The 19,492-nt window shown below is 43.8% G+C and overlaps 1 long non-coding RNA gene across 1 annotated transcript in view; it reads right to left on the bottom strand.

Moving 5' to 3' along the window:
* The window catches only part of LOC137570408 (uncharacterized), a 172,523-nt gene that overhangs the window by 94,060 nt on the left and 58,971 nt on the right, over positions 1–19,492 (bottom strand). The window lies entirely within an intron of this gene.

The raw sequence follows: 19,492 nt of genomic DNA, 5'->3' as shown, positions 1-19,492 counted from the left end.
AGGCCAACAAGCCTATGCGAATGAACGCCAGGCCAACAAGCCTATGCGAATGAACGCCAGGCCAACAAGCCTATGCGAATGAACGCCAGGCCAACAAGCCTATGCGAATGAACGCCAGGCCAACAAGCCTATGCGAATGAACGCCAGGCTAACAGGCCTAAGCGAATGAACGCAAGGCTACCAGGCCTAAGCGAATGAACGCAAGGCTAACAGGCCTATGCGAATGAACGCAAGGCTAACAGGCCTATGCGAATGAACGCAAGGCTAACAGGCCTATGCGAATGAACGCAAGGCTAACAGGCCTATGCGAATGAACGCAAGGCTAACAGGCCTATGCGAATGAACGCAAGGCTAACAGGCCTATGCGAATGAACGCAAGGCTAACAGGCCTATGCGAATGAACGCAAGGCTAACAGGCCTATGCGAATGAACGCAAGGCCAACAGGCCTATGCGAATGAACGCAAGGCCAACAGGCCTATGCGAATGAACGCAAGGCCAACAGGCCTATGCGAATGAACGCAAGGCCAACAGGCCTATGCGAATGAACGCAAGGCCAACAGGCCTATGCGAATGAACGCAAGGCCAACAGGCCTATGCGAATGAACGCAAGGCCAACAGGCCTATGCGAATGAACGCAAGGCCAACAGGCCTATGCGAATGAACGCAAGGCTAACAGGCCTAAGCGAATGAAAGCAAAGCTATCAAGCGTCTGCAAATGAAAGCAAAGCTATCAAGCGTCTGCAAATGAAAGCAAAGCTATCAAGCGTCTGCAAATGAAAGCAAAGCTATCAAGCGTCTGCAAATGAAAGCAAAGCTATCAAGCGTCTGCAAATGAAAGCAAAGCTATCAAGCGTCTGCAAATGAAAGCAAAGCTATCAAGCGTCTGCAAATGAAAGCAAAGCTATCAAGCGTCTGCAAATGAAAGCAAAGCTATCAAGCGTCTGCAAATGAAAGCAAAGCTATCAAGCGTCTGCAAATGAAAGCAAAGCTATCAAGCGTCTGCAAATGAAAGCAAAGCTATCAAGCGTCTGCAAATGAAAGCAAAGCTATCAAGCGTCTGCAAATGAAAGCAAAGCTATCAAGCGTCTGCAAATGAAAGCAAAGCTATCAAGCGTCTGCAAATGAAAGCAAAGCTATCAAGCGTCTGCAAATGAAAGCAAAGCTATCAAGCGTCTGCAAATGAAAGCAAAGCTATCAAGCGTCTGCAAATGAAAGCAAAGCTATCAAGCGTCTGCAAATGAAAGCAAAGCTATCAAGCGTCTGCAAATGAAAGCAAAGCTATCAAGCGTCTGCAAATGAAAGCAAAGCTATCAAGCGTCTGCAAATGAAAGCAAAGCTATCAAGCGTCTGCAAATGAAAGCAAAGCTATCAAGCGTCTGCAAATGAAAGCAAAGCTATCAAGCGTCTGCAAATGAAAGCAAAGCTATCAAGCGTCTGCAAATGAAAGCAAAGCTATCAAGCGTCTGTAAATGAAAGCAAAGCTATCAAGCGTCTGCAAATGAAAGCAAAGCTATCAAGCCTCTGCATACGAAAGCCAAGCTATCAAGCCTCTGCAAATGAAAGCAAAGTTATCAAGCCTCTGCATACGAAAGCAAAGCTATCAAGCATATGCAAATAAATGCAAGGCTTAACAAGCTTCTGCAAAAGAAGTCAAGTCTTGCGAGCCTATGCACATGAAAGCAAGGTTAACAAGCATATGCAAATAATTGCTAATGAATGCAAATGCAAGGCTGACAATCTTCTGTAAATTGAAGCAAAGCCATCATGCATATGTAAATAAAAGCAAAGCTGACAAGTATATGCAGATAAATATGCAAGGCTTAACAAGCCTCTGCAAAAGAAATCAAGTCTTGCAAGCCTATGCAAAATGAAAGCAAGGCTAACAAGCATATGCAAAGAAAATCAAGGTTAACAAGTCTCAGCAAATAAATGCAGGGCTAACCAGCCTAAGCAAATTATAATCTGCACACAAATGCAAATCAGGGGACCACCTGAAATTATTCAGAGATTTGTTGGGTGAAAGTGTCTATACCCCTAATTCTGCCAATCAACTTTATTCCTGTGCAGGCTTGACCAGCTAATTTGTTATGCTCCGAGGGAAGCCTATTGTTGCAATGGCAACATTCCACCTTCATCCAGTCCTGCATCTATTGCTTGCTTGTTTGGACACAGGAGAAGAAATAGCACAAAACATACAAGGGAAACCACTCTAATCTCAGCCATGTGAATGCATTTCCCCAGCAAATAATTATCAGTCCCCACAGCTAGCATGTAACAATCCTATGCAAATGCTAGACCTGAAAATTACTTCTGTAAACTCACAGGAATAGGATCAGTGGTAAGGGCTTTTAGCAATCGCTGAGCCCCATCTGGAGAAAAGAGAAACTTAGGGATTCTAATCTTTGTACTGTCCCCTCAGATTCTCCCCCCAAGCAAATACATGGTAAACGCTACATCACCGTGTTGTCTGCCGACAGAGGATCCGCCATGACTTGCAACAGCAACCGCTCAGCCGGCGTCTCTGTCTCCTCCATTATACTGGAGTGATCCGGAAGTGCCGCATCCTTAAGCTTCTGCTGTGATCACTTCCTACGACTGCTGGAGGACGGCGTTGTCCATATACAAAAATCTTGGTGCCGTCTCATCCTAGCCATCTCCCCCTTGTCAGATGCCACTGTGCACCCGCGTGCACTCACCGCTCAAACTGCCCACCTGGCCGAGCTAAGTGAGATCATCTGCGACCCTTCAGGCTACCGAAGGGGGGAGATTCCCAGCGTCATAACACACACAGACATGATGACCACCTGGGAACAGAAGCACTATGTCTAACTATTGCAGGCAGGATAAACTTCCCAACGCCTGATCACAGGCCAGGATGGGATCTTATCCCAAACAAACTACTCTGCATAGCTACACAAAGTCGCCAAATAGATAAATAAACTAAAGCTGTCAACTGTGTCCTCGGCAGGCCGGAAACACAAGATACTGAGGGTAGCAGGGGGTGGGGGCCTTTTAAACTTCTTGTCAATTGTGTTTCCCTTGGAGGAGGAGCCTGGAGTCTCTCCTTTTCCTGCCGTACACTGAGATGGTTAGAGAAACTATAAGGTCTTTTTGAAAAAAAAAATGTTTCCTCTTATTCCTCCTGATCTCCTTAATATATTCTCCAAATTTGAGGCTCTTAGCATTTAAGGGGGCTTTGCTATTAACCCTTAAAGTCGGCGGCTACCTAACATTGATACATGCGTCAACTTTTCCGCTTGGGAGCATGGCCATACGCATTAATTTCGTAATACCGACTGTAATGCGAAAATTACGCTTAAGCGAAATTTCGCGAAATCCTTCTTCATTACGATTATGTACTTACGGCCATAATCGTAATTACACTAATTACGCGAAATTTCACGAAATCGTAATTAGGTCATTACGCTCATCTCTAGGAGTGACCTCACCTCCCTGACAAATCTACGGATTGGAATGCTCGATGCCACTTCAAAAAACAATAACCAAGGCAATTCAGGTTAGGGAGTGAGGAAACTTTACAAAGTATATTTCCTCCGAACAACCACAACTTTTTCTTTATAATCTCCACCATGATTGTTTTAAGATGAGACGCTGAAAGTTATCAAGCATGGCAAATTACGGAACTACTATTAAGACTGCGAGAGAAGGTATTACACGGCTCAGCGATCGCACTTTATTGCAAATGATGTAGTTAAGTGGGGCAACATTTTGAAGATGTACATGATAAAGATAATTAAAATTGTGATATGTTGCAAAGTTCCTTAAAATAAGTCTTGTGAAGACATTATTGCAAGATGGCAGCTGCACGCTGACCTGTTGCTGTTGTCTACAAAATTAATAAGGGCATGGACTCACCTGAACTCTTAAGTGGTATTTTAATGGTGGATAAAGAAGTGCTCAGGGGTGGATTTTAACATTCTGTTCTAGAATGGTAAGATGCTGCCTTAAAGAGAACCTGAGCCGGTGATAATGGCAGTATTTATACTTCTCTGGGGTTCCTCCAACCCCATGAGGTCCGTGGGCTCCCTCACTGTCCTCTCTGTTGGCTTTGTTCAATTGTAAAAGCTCCCGGTATTTTGGCCCGGCTGCATGAACACCTCCCGTCGCGCTCCCGGGCGCATGGCTGGAAGCCAACAACTGGCCACAATACCGGAAGCGTTTACAATTGAACAGAGCCACCAGAGAGGACAGCAAGGGAGAACATGGACCCCATGGGGCTGGAGGAAGCCCCAGGTAAGTATAAATACTGCCATTTTCCCTGTCTCAGGTACCATTTAATACCCCATGAGGTAACTTGGTACGAGTTTTCAAAAGACTGTTTAGTGCACTAAATAAGTGCCTGAGTATGGAGTTCATGTAGTTCCCTTGCACTTTTACCCTTCTTGATTGATGTGTATTTTGTTGATTGATGTGTGTTAAGTTATGACCTTTTCCTGGATTTTGCTCATTTATTTGCCACCGACCACCATGCCTGTCTGCTATTTGCCCAAATTTTTCCTAGTCCTTGAGTGTTTCTCTGGCTTATAAATTGGTATTTTTCCTCATATTTCCTGTCTTTTGCTTCAAGATGCACCAGTGTCTGCTTTCTAGATCATCTATTAGGATCAGATTCCACTGCTGCGAATTTGCAGCATTCCCAGCATGCAATTCAGATGGGAAAATCAATAGGCTGCTGCAGGGCCGGGCCGAGGCATAGGCTGGAGAGGCTCCAGCCTCAGGGCGCAGTGTAGGAGGGGGCGCACAATTCATTCAGCTGTCATTCCTAATTGTGTATAAAGCAGAAAGAAATAAGAAAAGGGGATACATGGCAGTGACTGCAAGCCAGATAACTAGATATTAAGGTGTTGGGGAGGTTGTGGGCCCTGTGGCCCTCTTAGTCTAATAGCAATCAGTGTGTAATGGCTGTTGTGGGAGGGATGGAGGGGCGCACTTTGGTGTCTCAGCCTTGGATGCTGGAGGACCTTGTCCCAGCTCTGGGCTGCTGTTCGATTCACTTGCGGAGAAAAATGCATTTTTTTGCATGATCATGCATCCAAATCCAGAACATATAGATGTTTTATGGATACATAGACAGAAAGGTAGGTAAAACCACTATTGCTGAAACACTAATTACACTCTCTGCGCATATGTGAGGTTACCTAGCTATGACTAAGGAAACTCTTAGCCCCAACCTACAAAGCTCTCCACAATCTCTCTCCCCTGTGCATCTCCTCACTAGTATCCATATTCGGCCCCAACCACGATCCTAGATCTGAACACAACCTCCTTCTGTTCTCCTCTAGAATCACCTCCTCGCATTCACGTATACAAGATTTCTCACCGGCTTCACTCCTACTCTGCAATCACTTTCAAAACATATTTGTCACTCTCCAACCTTTGAAATTTTTAAACTCTCCCTCAAAACTCACGTTTTCTGACAAGCGTACGCTGTAACTTAGGCTGTTCCCCTTTCAAACTCGGGTCATGTTATACTCCTTACTAAATATAGAATATAGATTGTAAGTTTGCATGGTCAGGACTCCTTCACCCTTTTGTGTCTTAGAAATTGTTACTCATTTTATTTGTGTTACTTTTTTCACTGTAATTACCAATTCTACATTATGTACCAATTCTGTATTTTGTATATTGGTGTACACCATTGTCTGTATTATTCTGAACCACATCTTTGTTTCTTACGTTGTACAGCGCCACAGAATATGTTGGTGCTTTATCAATGAAATATATATATATATATATATATATATATATATAAATATATATATATATATATATATATATATATATATATATATATATATATATATATATATATATATATCAAATTCCAAGACAGAAAAGAGTGAGAAAGAGCCCTGCCCTGGGGAGCTTACAATCTAAAGGTGCAGGGAAAAAAAAAAAGAGGTGGGGTAGAATGCAATATTTACCGCTAGAGGCAGTCTGTTTTTTTGTGTGCTACATTTATTATTATTATTTGTGTTCATCAGGCCACAATTTACACTGTAATTAATATGTCTACCAATTCTTTATTATGTATCAAGGTCTATATTTTGTGTTTAACTATGTACCCCAAGTTTTTGTTCTTAGTCTGTACAGTGCCACAGAATATGGTGGCACTTTATAAATCATTAAAAAAAATGCTTGGAAAAACATTGTTGTATTATGTCCAGTTCACAACCTACTGGCTGCCAGGTGTCTTTATTTTGTGTATACCACTGTCTGTATAACTATGTACCCCATATTTTTGTTCTTAATCTGTACAGCACCACAGAATATGTTGGCACTTTATAAATCAATACAAATAAAACAAGCCATAATGGTCAGAAACGTATTAGCTGTTGTGGTGGTTTACACTTTGCTGTCCCCATTTTTCCTGTTTTTGTAGTGGGCTTTTCTCTGCAATTATTATTGGAGTGTGGTGTTTGGTGCACCATGGGTTCCTGGGGCCTCTAGCGCAAGAATTAGGAGGTACGTGATTTTTATCCAGCAATGGCTGGATAGTGTAATGGTTAAAGGGATAGTGTAATGGTTAAAGAGTACTTGAACTGAAAATTTAAAGTCAAAATAACCATACACAGGTCATACTTACCTCCTGTGTAGTCTACTCCTCAATCTCTTTCTCCTCTCATGCGTCCTGTTTGTCCACTGTGATCAATGGAATTCTCTGTCCTCCATTTTGCAAATGGCCCATTACCCCATCACAGCTTCCTGGTTAGCACATTGTTAAATTGTGATATCACCCACTTGAGCCATAGGGAAACATGGACATTACCTTGCACATTCAGTTGTAACTGACAGCTGCTGATATATAACTGACAGCAACTGGTATGTTTCAGTTCTGACAAAATATTGTCAGAATTGGAAGGGATCACTGTAAGAAGAAAATGGTGAGCTTCTGAGAGGAACTGACAGTGAGGTAAGTATGTAATATTCATTTGCAGCTACATCATGTGTTTATTTTAAATACTTTTACTCAGTTCAGATTCCCTTTAAAGAGGAACTCCAGTGCAAATAATGTAATAAACAAAGTGCTTCATTTTTACAATAATTATGTATAAACGATTTAGTCAGTGTTTGCCCATTGTAAAAGCTTTCCTCTCCCTGATTTACATTCTGACATTTATCACATGGTGACATTTTTACTGCTGGCAGGTGATGTCAGTGGAAGGAGATGCTGCTTGCTTTTTTGGCAGTTGGAATCTACTGTAAACAGCTATTTCCCACAATGCAACAAGGTTTACAGACAGAAAACTGCCAGGACCATGGTCCTCACTGTTTCCTGTGGGAGGGGTTTCACCACAGTATCATCCATACAGAGCCCCCTGATGATCCGTTTGTGAAAAGGAATAGATTTCTCATGTAAAAGGGGGCATCAGCTACTGATTGGGATGAAGTTCAATGCTTGGTCACAGTTTCTCTTTAACCTCCTTGCCGGTCTAATTCCCACCGGCAAGGAGGCAGCGCAGAACTTTTTTTTATTTTTCTCAAATCATGTAGCGAGCCCAGGCCTCGCTACATGATAGCCGCTGAGCGGCGGCATCCCCCCACCCACTCCAATCGCCTTCGGCGATCAGAGTAAGCAGGAAATCCCGTTCAGAAAGGGATTTCCTGCAGGGCTTCCCCGGTCGCCATGGCGACCGGGCGGGATGACGTCACCGACGTCATGGACGTCACAGGGAATCCCAATCCACCCCTCAGTGCTGCCTGGCACTGATTGGCCAGGCTGCGCAGGGGTCTGGGGCGGGGGAGGGCGGCTCGGCGCGGCGGATCGGCGACGATCGAATGTTACAAGCAGCTAGCAAAGTGCTAGCTGCATGTAACAAAAAAAAATATGCAAATCAGCCCAGCGGGGCCTGAGAAATCCTCCTGCGCAGGTTACCCCGAGCTGAGCCCGGGATAACCGGCAAGGAGGTTAAGGGCTCCACCTCTGTCACATGAGGAGACCAGGGCCTGTATGCAATTAACATTTTCTCCTGAGTTTTCTCCTAGGTGATACTTTTTCATCTTCTATTTGCAATAAGTTTTCAGCACTTTGCAATTGAAAATGTCCCAAAAAGTATGTGAAAAAGTACCATTTAAATAATTTTGAGCATGTTCTTGCTTGCTGCTGGTTAAAAAAGCATTTTATGGGGGCGGAGCCAGCCATGCAGCCGTGAAGACACGTTTCCTCAGAGCTCCCGGTCCAGCCGCCCAATACTAGCTAAAACAATCGAATTTATTACAAGTAGAAGTCCTGCAGCATGCCAGGGAAATCCAAGAATAAAACAGGAGTGAAACCCACCCCGCGGAAGACACAAGAGACACAGCAACAGGTCGTAAAAGCTCTCAGGAGAAACGAAGCGACGCAGACACCAGTCAAAATGGCCGACGCCTCCCCATCCGCTAGCAAAGCAGCGAAGATGGCAGATACTGAGGCTGCCACGGTGAAGTCCCTAAACGAAATACGTGACTTCCTCCACACCTTACCTACTAAGGATGACCTCTCCGACCTGGCAGACCGTATCACGGCGGCCTCTCGGGCAGAACTACAGGTGGTACAAGATGAGGTCGAACTACATGACTCCAGAATAGCACGCTTGGAGAGTGACCTGGACGACCTAAAAGCTGATGTGAAAAAACTAAAAAAGGAGAAAGAACAGCAATCCACGACCAATGCCTTGCTGCGCTCGGGCCTGGAAGACTTGCAGAACCGCAGTCGTCGCTGCAACATAAGGGTGAGAGGGATGCCGGAGACCTATGACGCAGCACAAATAGAACCAGCACTAACGGTGATTTTCAACGGTGTTCTAAACCGCCCGGCTGAAGAGGTCATCAAATTCGACCGGGCACATAGAGCTTTGAGGCCTAAGCCGGCGGAGGGAGATCCACCACGTGACATAATCTGCAAACTGCATCACTACAGCCTGAAAGACGCCATCATGCAAACTGCAAGGCAGAGAGATAGCATTGAATACGAAGGCCACAAAGTGCAGCTCTTCCAAGATTTGGCTCCGGGAACCTTAGCCCAGAGAAGAGCCCTACAACCGCTGCTGAAGCTGATAGTGGATAAAGGCTGGAAATATCGGTGGGGCTTCCCGTTTCACCTGGTAATCATGGAAGATGACAAGGCCCATATTCTTCGCAGTCCTTCAGATCTCCCAGAGCTGTTCGAGGCCCTACAGCTACAACCGGTGGAGCTCCCGGAATGGAATCCCGATCAAATGGTCCTAGGTCTACCGCAAAGGAACAGGCGTAAGAGGTCGAATCCGCGTAATGGTGGTAATGATGACTCACCTTAAGCTATCTTATCTCTAATGCATTGCAACGGACCAGGTACTGTAGCCTTATTTGTCTTATCTCTACTATGTAGACTGTTTAGACCATCTTCCTCCTATGGAGTTGGTTTAGCCCATATAGCTGCCATATGAAACCCCCATGTGAATAACTACGCAGTGGCCACACTTTTGAAAGCGAACTACAGGGAATGGACTAATCAGCTATGTGAATGAGCCCCCTGCTGTTGTTTATTTTCATTATGGAGACCTTCCTACCGGAATAAATTTGCCACTTGGCACCCAGAAGACGGCGCACGTCTGTACGTGCATCTCTGGAAATGGCACATGGCTTGGGGCCCTCGTATGCTAATTTGTTCGCTCGATATATACGTTACTTATGACACCAGGTTATGTGAGCTCGGCAACCTGTCCTCTGGACACATGTACGCCCCTGATAACAGGGATTAATGTTCATAACTGTAATGGTGACATATTACATGTACTCGTGGGAATAGGCCAACTCGTAAACACTGTAGGATGGGGAGAGAGCCTGGGATGGCAGAGCCCAGGGATGGTGCAATTCATAGAGTCACTTTGGAAGTGATTATGTGGATATAGCAAAGAAACGGGGGCTTGACCAAATTGAGGATGTACGTATTTTGGGCCTTTTCCCCCCATCTGACAGGGCCAGTATTGCTACGTCTATGCATGAAGGAAAGGGGATAGGGGACGTCACCAGATGCAAAAGTGGGGAAGCTGGGAAGGATGTGCGAGTGGGGATACGGTAGGCTACAAGTACCTGGTTAGAAAGGTGTACCCTGGAATGGTTTTACTAGTTGTTATAATCGGTTGTTTACTATTTAGATAAAATGCACTGGGCGATGAGGATCGGGGGAGTCCCATCCTCTACGCTGACAATGGTTGATCGGACCCCACATAGGGAGACTCGCGTAGTCTTAACCCAAAAGTGGGCAATAGCTGTTATTAGTTTTTCCTTCATGTTGAAGGACATATGTTTGGTTATATATTTTCAACCCGGATTCTCTGTTGGTACCCACATGACACACACTGAAGCTGTAGATGACAGGCCAGATATATGGCAGGAGTGAAATGTATTTCCATCAACGCCAGAGGCCTCAATACCCCAGAAAAAAGGAGAATTCTCCTAAAAGATATGATGAAACAAAATGCACAAATTGTGTTTGTACAAGAAACACATTTCAAGACAGGTAACCACCCCGCCTTTCGGGACAAAAACTATCCAATCTCCTTCCTGGGAGTCTCCCCGATTACAAAGACAAAAGGTGTCGCTATACTAATTCATAAAAACCTACCATTTACTATGCTAGATGTGAAGTCTGACGTTGATGGAAGATTTGTCCTAGTAAAGTGTCTCATAAAAGATCTCAAATATACCTTGTGCTCCGTTTATGCACCCAATATGGATCAGGTCTCTTTCCTTGCTAAATTTTTAGAAGTCCTGGACTCCTTTGCAGAGGGTAGCATCATACTGGGGGGAGACCTTAATACAACACTAAACCCTAAAATTGATAACTCTCAGGGCAAGGCCTCTCTGTCCTTTGCAAAAGTAAATAAGATTAAACGCATGCTACATGAACGACAATTAATTGATGTGTGGAGGTTGTCTCACCCAGACACAAAAGATTTTACTTATTACTCCAATGTCCACCAAACCTACAGCAGAATAGACTATATTCTAATATCTCACAACCTGCTGACCGAACATATTTTGGCGGACATTGGAGTGATCTCCTACTCTGACCACGCCCCGGTATGTGTCACTCTTAACTGCAGGCATAAAAGGGAGCTCCCGTTTACATGGAGACTAAACGCATCCATTCTCCACGATGAAACAGCAAGTATAAGTGTCCTAAAAGAACTAGAGGCGTACTTTGCAATTAACGACAGTGGAGATATATCCCCTACGTCACTGTGGGATGCGCACAAATGTGTATTGAGGGGATACTTTATTCAACTGGGGGCAAAGCGTAAGAAGGAAAGAAACCAGGCCATTCAGACACTAATAGAGGAGATTCATTGTCTAGAACAAAAACATAAGCGGAGCCCAAGGCAGACAGATTTGACACTCTTGCAAGAAAAAAGAAGGAAGCTAAATACCTTTCTACAGGAGTACGCCAAACAAGCGGCCTACAGATGTCAGAATATGTACTACACCCTGGGTAATAAATCAGGGAAACTGCTGGCAAAGGCCCTTAAACAGCAACAACAGAGGACATATATACCCCAGATAATAGATGAGAGGGGAGTAAAACATGTTAGGAGCGGCTCCATTGCCAATAGCTTCCAAAAATTCTACACCAACTTATACAACTTATCACTCAGAGATGGCTCTCGGGACATACAAGGGAGACAGGAGGCCATTGAAAACTATCTTGCAGCAGCTAGACTCCCCCACTTAGACGCAGATACAGTTGAAGAATTAGAGGCTCCATTCACTGAAAGGGAAATTAATGATGTAATTGCAAGTATAAAAACTGGGAAAGCCCCGGGGCCAGATGGCTTCTCGGCTGACTACTATAAAAAGTTTAAAGGAACCCTGACCCCTTACCTGTGCAGACTATTTAACTCTGTCGCAGATGACAAGATCAACACGAATTTTTCGACACATATGCTGGAGTCACATATAACGGTGATCCCAAAACCCGACAAAGATCCATCTAGTTGTAGCAGTTATAGGCCAATATCTTTGCTAAACATAGATATAAAAATATTTGCTAAAGCATTGGCAAACAGACTGGCCCAACACATGAATCTTTTAGTACATTGGGACCAGGTGGGATTCATACCCCATAGAGAGGCAAGAGACAATACCATCAGAGCCCAGGTTCTGTTACAGCTTGCCCGGTCTAGAAATACTTCCTGTATGTTACTTTCCACTGACGCCGAAAAGGCTTTCGACCGGGTGAGCTGGGACTGGATTATGGCAACACTTAAAAATACTGGGGTAGGCCCTCGTATGCTGTCTGCAATCAGTGTCTTGTACTCGAATCCTACAGCAAGAATTAAAGCTAATGGAGAACTGTCAAAATTGTTACTCATTAGAAATGGCACGCGCCAAGGGTGCCCTCTGTCACCGTTGATATTTGCATTGGCGTTGGAGCCGTTCCTTAACCATGTTAGGGCCTGCCGGGAAATTAAAGGGATCGAGGTGGGAGAATCTAGCAATAAAGTAGCCGCATACGCGGACGATTTGCTGTTCTTCCTTACAGAGCCAGACATATCCCTTGCTAGACTACTAGAAGAATTCAATATCTTTGGAAAACTGTCAGCATTTAAGATAAACCTCGACAAATGTGAGGCATATAATGTAGGAATCCCTGAACAGGTCAGACAGGGGCTAGAGCAGAAGTTCCCCTTTAGATGGAATACGCAATATATACGCTATTTGGGTACCAATATTTCACACTCTCCCTGCGAAACCTTTGCTCTAAACTTCCCGCGCATGTTTAAAACCATAGCGGGTGACCTAGAGAGATGGAACTTTCCACATCTATCCTGGCTAGGGCGTATTGCTGTTTTAAAAATGAATGTCATGCCACGACTTCTGTACTTATTTCAGACACTGCCAATACCGATACCTTCGAGCTTCCTGACACGTTTTCAATCGCTTTTCAACAGATATGTCTGGAAAGGCAAACCACCTAGAATTAAGAGAGAGATTTTGTATAGCACCAAGCAAACAGGAGGCCTGGCAGTACCCAATGTCAGGCTATACCACTATGCGGCCGTTCTAACCAGAGTAGTGGACTGGGCTAGACACAGAGGCACTAAACAATGGACTGCATTAGAAACGGGACTAACGATGTATTCCCCACTAGACTTTCTATGGATGAAGGGACATGACACAAGGGAGCTGCAATTTTCTCCCCTGAGTATCTATACTTTTAAATGCCTCAGCAGAGTCAGACATTTACCAGAAATGTCACCTCTACCTTCGCCCTTACTCCCGCTCTCACACAACCCAGAACTACGCCTGGCCTTTAATCGAGATAACAGACCTCCTAGATCACAGGATAGGCTGACTTTAGGAAAATTCTGTTCCCTGAATAACTGGCTGACGTTAGAAGACCTACAACTTCAATATCCAACCTTGAACTTTAATTGGTGGACCCTATTCCAAATTAGATACTACCTACGTAGCCTTAGAATTTCGCCATCAGAGGTTAGAAAACCCTCCATCTTTGAAGAGTTGTGCTCTGAGGGCGAGCCTGTTCAGAAAACTCTCTCAACTATTTACTCGCTACTAATTGCTCAGACCACTCCAGCAATGTCATTCTTTGATAAATGGGAGGTGGAGGTGGGAATGCCTCTTAGTTCAGCCCAAAGGACTAGGATTTGTACCTTCACCCACAAATCTTCCAGGGCCGCAAGTATCCAGGAAGTTAACTACAAAATCCTGACCAGATGGTATTTAACACCCTGTAAACTCCATAGGATCTTCCCCTCAATTAGCCCAGATTGCTGGAGATGCTCCACAGAAAGAGGGACGTTATCACATATTCTGTGGTCATGTTCCAAATTAAACACCTTCTGGAGAAAAGTAGAAAGCCTGGTGAAACTGGTCATTGACGGAGACATCCCCTTCACCATAGGTTTCTATATCTTACACGTAAACTCCTGGCCTTATAAAAAATACAAAAAATCTGTAGTAAGACATATCCTAAATGCAGCAAAGTGTGTGATAGTCAGGCGTTGGCGAAACCCTGCTCCTCCTGGTATTAAAGATGTGGTTGCAGAAATGGACCGGACATATCTGATGGAAAATATGGCGCATATTTCTAATAATGACCTTGAGAAGTTCTGGAAGACTTGGAGGTACTGGTCTGGCATACGTGACTCTGAGGAAATGGGTACAATATTGAGGGACGAGTAGCAGAACAAGACAGCCTTTACTGAGGGAGGGCAGAGGCCTGGTGGTTGAGGGTACTTACTTTGAACTGTGTGGCATTACGTCTGCAGCTAGGAAGTGGTGTGTCGTCGTGTAATTTTATTAGATTTATATGGGGCGGAGTGTTTATTGCCTATTTAGGGGAAACATATGCCGCCCTAGGTAAGAAAATCGGGTTGTTTCAGTTAAATATATGTTGATCAGTTTATTGATAAAATTGTTAAAAAAAAAAAAAAAAGATCATAGGTGGTCAGAGAGGGGGACAGGGGAGAGGGTTTGCTCATGATACGCATGGGCCTGGGATGTACTTCACAGGCTGTTGAGGGTTTTGGCTTATGACTACCTTTCCTGTCCACCTAACATAATAAGCTATATTTGAGTTTATGAGTAGTGCATGTGGTTGATGCATACACAAATATCCTGTAGATCACATTCTTATATGCTATTGTTTTAAAAGTCCAAGAGTGTACAGGACTACTGTTTTATACCTGTTAACCTGCCTTTTGATCTAAATAAAGAATTTAAAAAAAAAAAAAAGCATTTTATAGACAAGTGTGAAAATATCACCTAGGAGCAAACTCAGGTAAAAAAGTGAATTGCATACGGCCCCAGGATTCAAATCTTGTCTCTTCCTGTTTAGTAAGCCAGCGCCTATTTAGCAAGGAGTCATTGGGCTAGACTCCCTGGCACTGTTACTGCCTATAGAACACACTCTAGCGGCTGCAGCTCATACACTTTAAGTCCGCTAGGAGGAAAGCGCAATATACATGTTATTTGTCTTTATTGTGAGGTTACCTGAAAAGCATGTGGCGTTGGTGGTATTTATGAACATGTTTGGAAAAACACTGTTGTAAAAACATTATTGTATCCAGTTCACAACCTACTAGCTGCCAGGTGCAAGCACAAACATATTGCATTGCGTCCATATGCCTTTAGTTTATAATCGTATGCAGGGGATGCTAAAAATACTCGTTAATACAGTATTTTGTCTCCATCCATATGACTCTGCTAGAGCGGCAATTAGCATAAACATTCATATTGTTGTTGCTGATAAAGTTGTTTTAGAATTAATTCTGCTGGATGCTGTAAAAGCTGGCACAGATGAATGTGTCCCTGGGCTAATGCCAGGTATGTGTATTGGTATAATATGGAAAATGTTGTGCATTCTTTCATCACAGCTGATTCTAATGCAGGACACAGGAGATTTTTTTTTTTAAATAAAGACTAGTGAGTCACTAAATGTATAGGGCTAATTACAATTCTTGCATGTATATACAATTTTATTCCGTAACACATACTGTACATTTTACCGGTGAAAGCATGAGGGACAGCCATACTATCCCAGGGACAAAAGAAACACATATAAGTAAAAAAAATACTTCTTCTGCTTACATAACAGATGTACTGTCCACGTTTTGATGTAAATGAATTTTATATAGTACAGTAAATAAAGAGAAAACAGTTATTGGCATTTTTCCTTTTTGCGTCTTCTGACTGACGCCAATCCTGATGTAATTTCCTCCCTTACTCTAAGGGTGACTTCCTGACAGCCACAGCTCTATGCTGCATACCTTTGGCTCTAAATGCATGTCACGTGATTGGGAGCTGGAGGTATGCAAGCATAGTAGAGTATGCAGCTGCTAGGAAGAATAGAAAAGACAGTCGCATTGCTGCAGCAGGTAAAAGGTGTGTAGGTGTGTGTGTTTTACCATCTGCACAAGGGGGTTTAGGTTCAAGCATGGGGCCCTATGTTATCATTTTGCTGGGGGGTCCCGTGGTCGGTTGCTACATTCCAGCTCAAACTGGCAATGGCCTCAATTCACTAAGCTTATCACTGGCAATGGCCTCAATTCACTAAGCTTATCTTCTGTCTTTAATAACGTTTCTAGAATTATCACCATGGTGATAAGGCATGTAGTATTCAGGAAACATTTTAGCTCTGGCAAACCTAAAGTTAACTCTTCTGTCTTTAAGTTAAGGAGAGATCTCTAAAGTTAATGATTCAATCCTTAAAATAACTACAGAGTTCTTAAGTTAAAGAGAACCTGAACTGAAAATAAAAAGTCAAAATAACCATACACAGGTCATACTTACCTCCTGTGTATTCTACTCCTCAATCTCTTCCTCCTCTCGTGCATCCTGTTTGTTCACTGTGATCAATGGAATTCTCTGTCCTCCATTTTAAAAATGGCCACTACCCCATAACCGCTGCCTGGTCAACACACTGTTAAACTGTAATATCACCCATTTGAGCCATAGGGAAACATGGACATTACCTTGCACATTCAGTTGTAACTGACAGATGCTGATTATAACTGACAGCAACTGGTTTATTTCGGTTCTGACAAAATATTGTCAGAACTAGAAGGGATCACTGTAAGAAGAAAATGGTGAGCTTATGACAGGAACTGACAGTGAGGTTAGTATGTAATAGTCATTTGCAGTTACGTCATGTGTTTATTTTAAATACTTTTACTCGCTTCAGGTTCCCTTTAAAGACAGGCTGTTAATTAACTGCATGTTAAAATAACTACAGAGGAGGTAACTTAAGAACTGAAGTGATAAGATAACTCTCTCACTGTGAAAACTTATCTCTACACCTTAAAGGGGAACTGAAGAGAGAGGTATATGGAGGCTGTCATGTTTATTTCCTTTTAATCAATACCAGTTGCCTGGCAGCCCTGCTGGTCTATTTCTCTGCAGTAGTATCTGATTAAAACCAGAAACAAGCATGCAGATAGTCTTGTCAGATCAGACTTATAAGTCTGAACCACTGAAACACCCGATCTGCTGCATGCTTGTTCAGGGGCTATGGCTAATAGTATTAGAGTCAGAGGATCAGCAGGGCTGCCAGGCAACTGGTATTGTCTAAAAGGAAATAAACATGACAGCCTCCATATACCTCTCTCTTCAGTTCCCCTTTAAAGGATACATCTGAGGAGCATAAAAATAAAAAAAAATCCTCTTCCCTGTGGCTTCCTCCAGCCTCTGTCGACTTGTTGACGATAGTCTTGCTTAATTAGGCGAGCTTCTTTTTTAAAACTGAACATACCAATCGATGTGTGGTGATACGTTTTCTCGTGCCTTATTATCACCAGCATGATCATAGTGAATTAAGGCCAATGTTTCAACTGGAAACACTGTCACCGGTGTGCTCCTCTGGAGGGCCTTGAGTTTGAAGCCTGTGGTTAAGAGCAATATATGGGGAATTGAGAGGGTTAACTGACACTTTGATGGGTCTTCAAGGGAACTTCCAAACTGTTCCAAGCTGTAGCACTTTCTGCTTGTGTTCCAGCAGTGAGAAGGGCCACAGCTTCCCCATTACAATGCCTGCGTTTTATACAAACAGCATTGTAGGGAGTTACCGTATAAATTATGTATCAGGAACACATTTATTATTCTTATCTGAAGCCTTGAAGACAGCTACCTCTTTCCCAGAAGCATGTTCTAAAGTTATAACAGCCCTTACAACTAGAACTAGCGGTCTGATATATCGCTGGTGTGAAAGAGATAACATCACAGGCACTGAGCTGTTTCTGATGCATATCGCTACAAACGAAGATTGAAGAGACATTGCATTTCCCATTCAACAGTGTGCAGGAAAACCTTCATAAGAATAGGAGACTGATTCACTTAGAGTGAGTGATAGCATGGAAACCTGAATACTACTGAGTGGCGTCCATCATCTCAAGTGGAAAGTAACAGCTATGGAAACCTCTCTCCCCCCTACATGGCTTACATTTGAAAAAGGCACCTGTTGAAAATGGGGCAGGATAACGGTAGTTGAATATCGGTAAATTTACCGATTGTAACGATTGGTGTCAGCACACAGAGTATTTCTGATTATTGGTGATCTGCAGTATCACCAATAATACAGATGCTATACCTGATTAAATGGTGATCTGCAGAATCACCAATAATACAAGTATAGCTTGACACAGGACACCTAATGTGGTAAAGTGTTTGGTGCGACAGTAAAAAAAGGTTATCTCCCGAGGAGCGGGAGATACAGACACTACTGCAGCCAAGGATTCCCTGAAGAGCAGGGAATTGGACTGCACTGCAGCCAGTGGACCCCTGAGGGGCAGGTGGCCACTGACTGTGCTGGAGCTGACCTTCTTAAGAGGAGGAGATACAGACTGTACTGCAGCCAAGGATTCCCTGATGGATTGGGAATCAGACTGTACTGCAGCCAAGGATTCCCTGATGGGCTGGGAATCAGACTGTACTGCAGCCAGTGGACTACTATGGGATAGAGCCCACTGAATGAACTGCAAGAGGGACTTCCTGAGGAGCAGGTAGCCCTTGCAGCTAATAGACAACTAGAGAGTTAGTGTCACAGGTAGTACAGTAAGACTGATCACCCAAGAAATGAGTGACAGCCAGAAGGGTCAGACAGGCCAGGTCGGCAACACACGAGTAGACAAAGTACAGAGGCAGAAGACTGATTCGGTATCCAGGTACAGGCAAGGTTGGCAACAGGTAGACAGATAGGCAAAGGTACCGAATCAGTAAACAGGAGAGTGGTCAGGAATGCCAGAGATCATAACGGGGAACAGTATCTCTCAATCCTAGTCTTAGGTGTGAGGTCCTTGGTCTCAACACCTGGAAACTAGTCTAGTATAACAATAGCAAAATAGCAATCTCCTAGTCTTAGGTGTGAGGTCCTTGGTCTCAACACCTGGGAACTAGTCTAGTAGATAACAGTAGCAAAACAGCAATCTCCTAGTCTTAGGTGTGAGGTCCTTGGTCTCAACACCTGGGAACTAGTCTATTACATACACAATACAATAATACAATAGAAGCTATCAGCGGAATCTGACTAAGTGTGAATTCCCAGCTCCGGCTGGTTCTAACACACTGTAAGATCTGACTGAGGTCTGAGTGCTCACACGTATGTATTCGCTACGGCAGACAAATTGCAACTGACAGGCAAGTCCTATATATACCTACAACGCTCCGCAGTGCCGCCCCAGCCACTCAGCCAATCCGGCGCCTAGCTGGGATCAGCTGATCGGCAAGATCAGCTGATTCCCCTTCTGCTAGCAAAAGGTCCTATTGCCTGGCGTGCGCGCGTAGCTCTCCATCTGTGTGCACTAGAAGGCCCAGGCGAAAGAGTGACATGTTGCTGCGCGGCAAAGGCCGCCGGTTGGAATGCGGAGATAGCCGCCCTGCCGCTTGCCCGCGCGGCGGTATCTCCGCTATTCATTACACTGATTTACTGATATTCTACTACTTTATTCGAATAGTAAAATATAGGTAATATTTACCATTATTTTACTATGACCT

The sequence above is a fragment of the Hyperolius riggenbachi genome, chromosome 4 (genome assembly GCF_040937935.1).
Source record: "Hyperolius riggenbachi isolate aHypRig1 chromosome 4, aHypRig1.pri, whole genome shotgun sequence".
Classification (NCBI taxonomy): domain Eukaryota; kingdom Metazoa; phylum Chordata; class Amphibia; order Anura; family Hyperoliidae; genus Hyperolius; species Hyperolius riggenbachi.
This window is presented reverse-complemented; position numbering and strand designations above follow the sequence as displayed.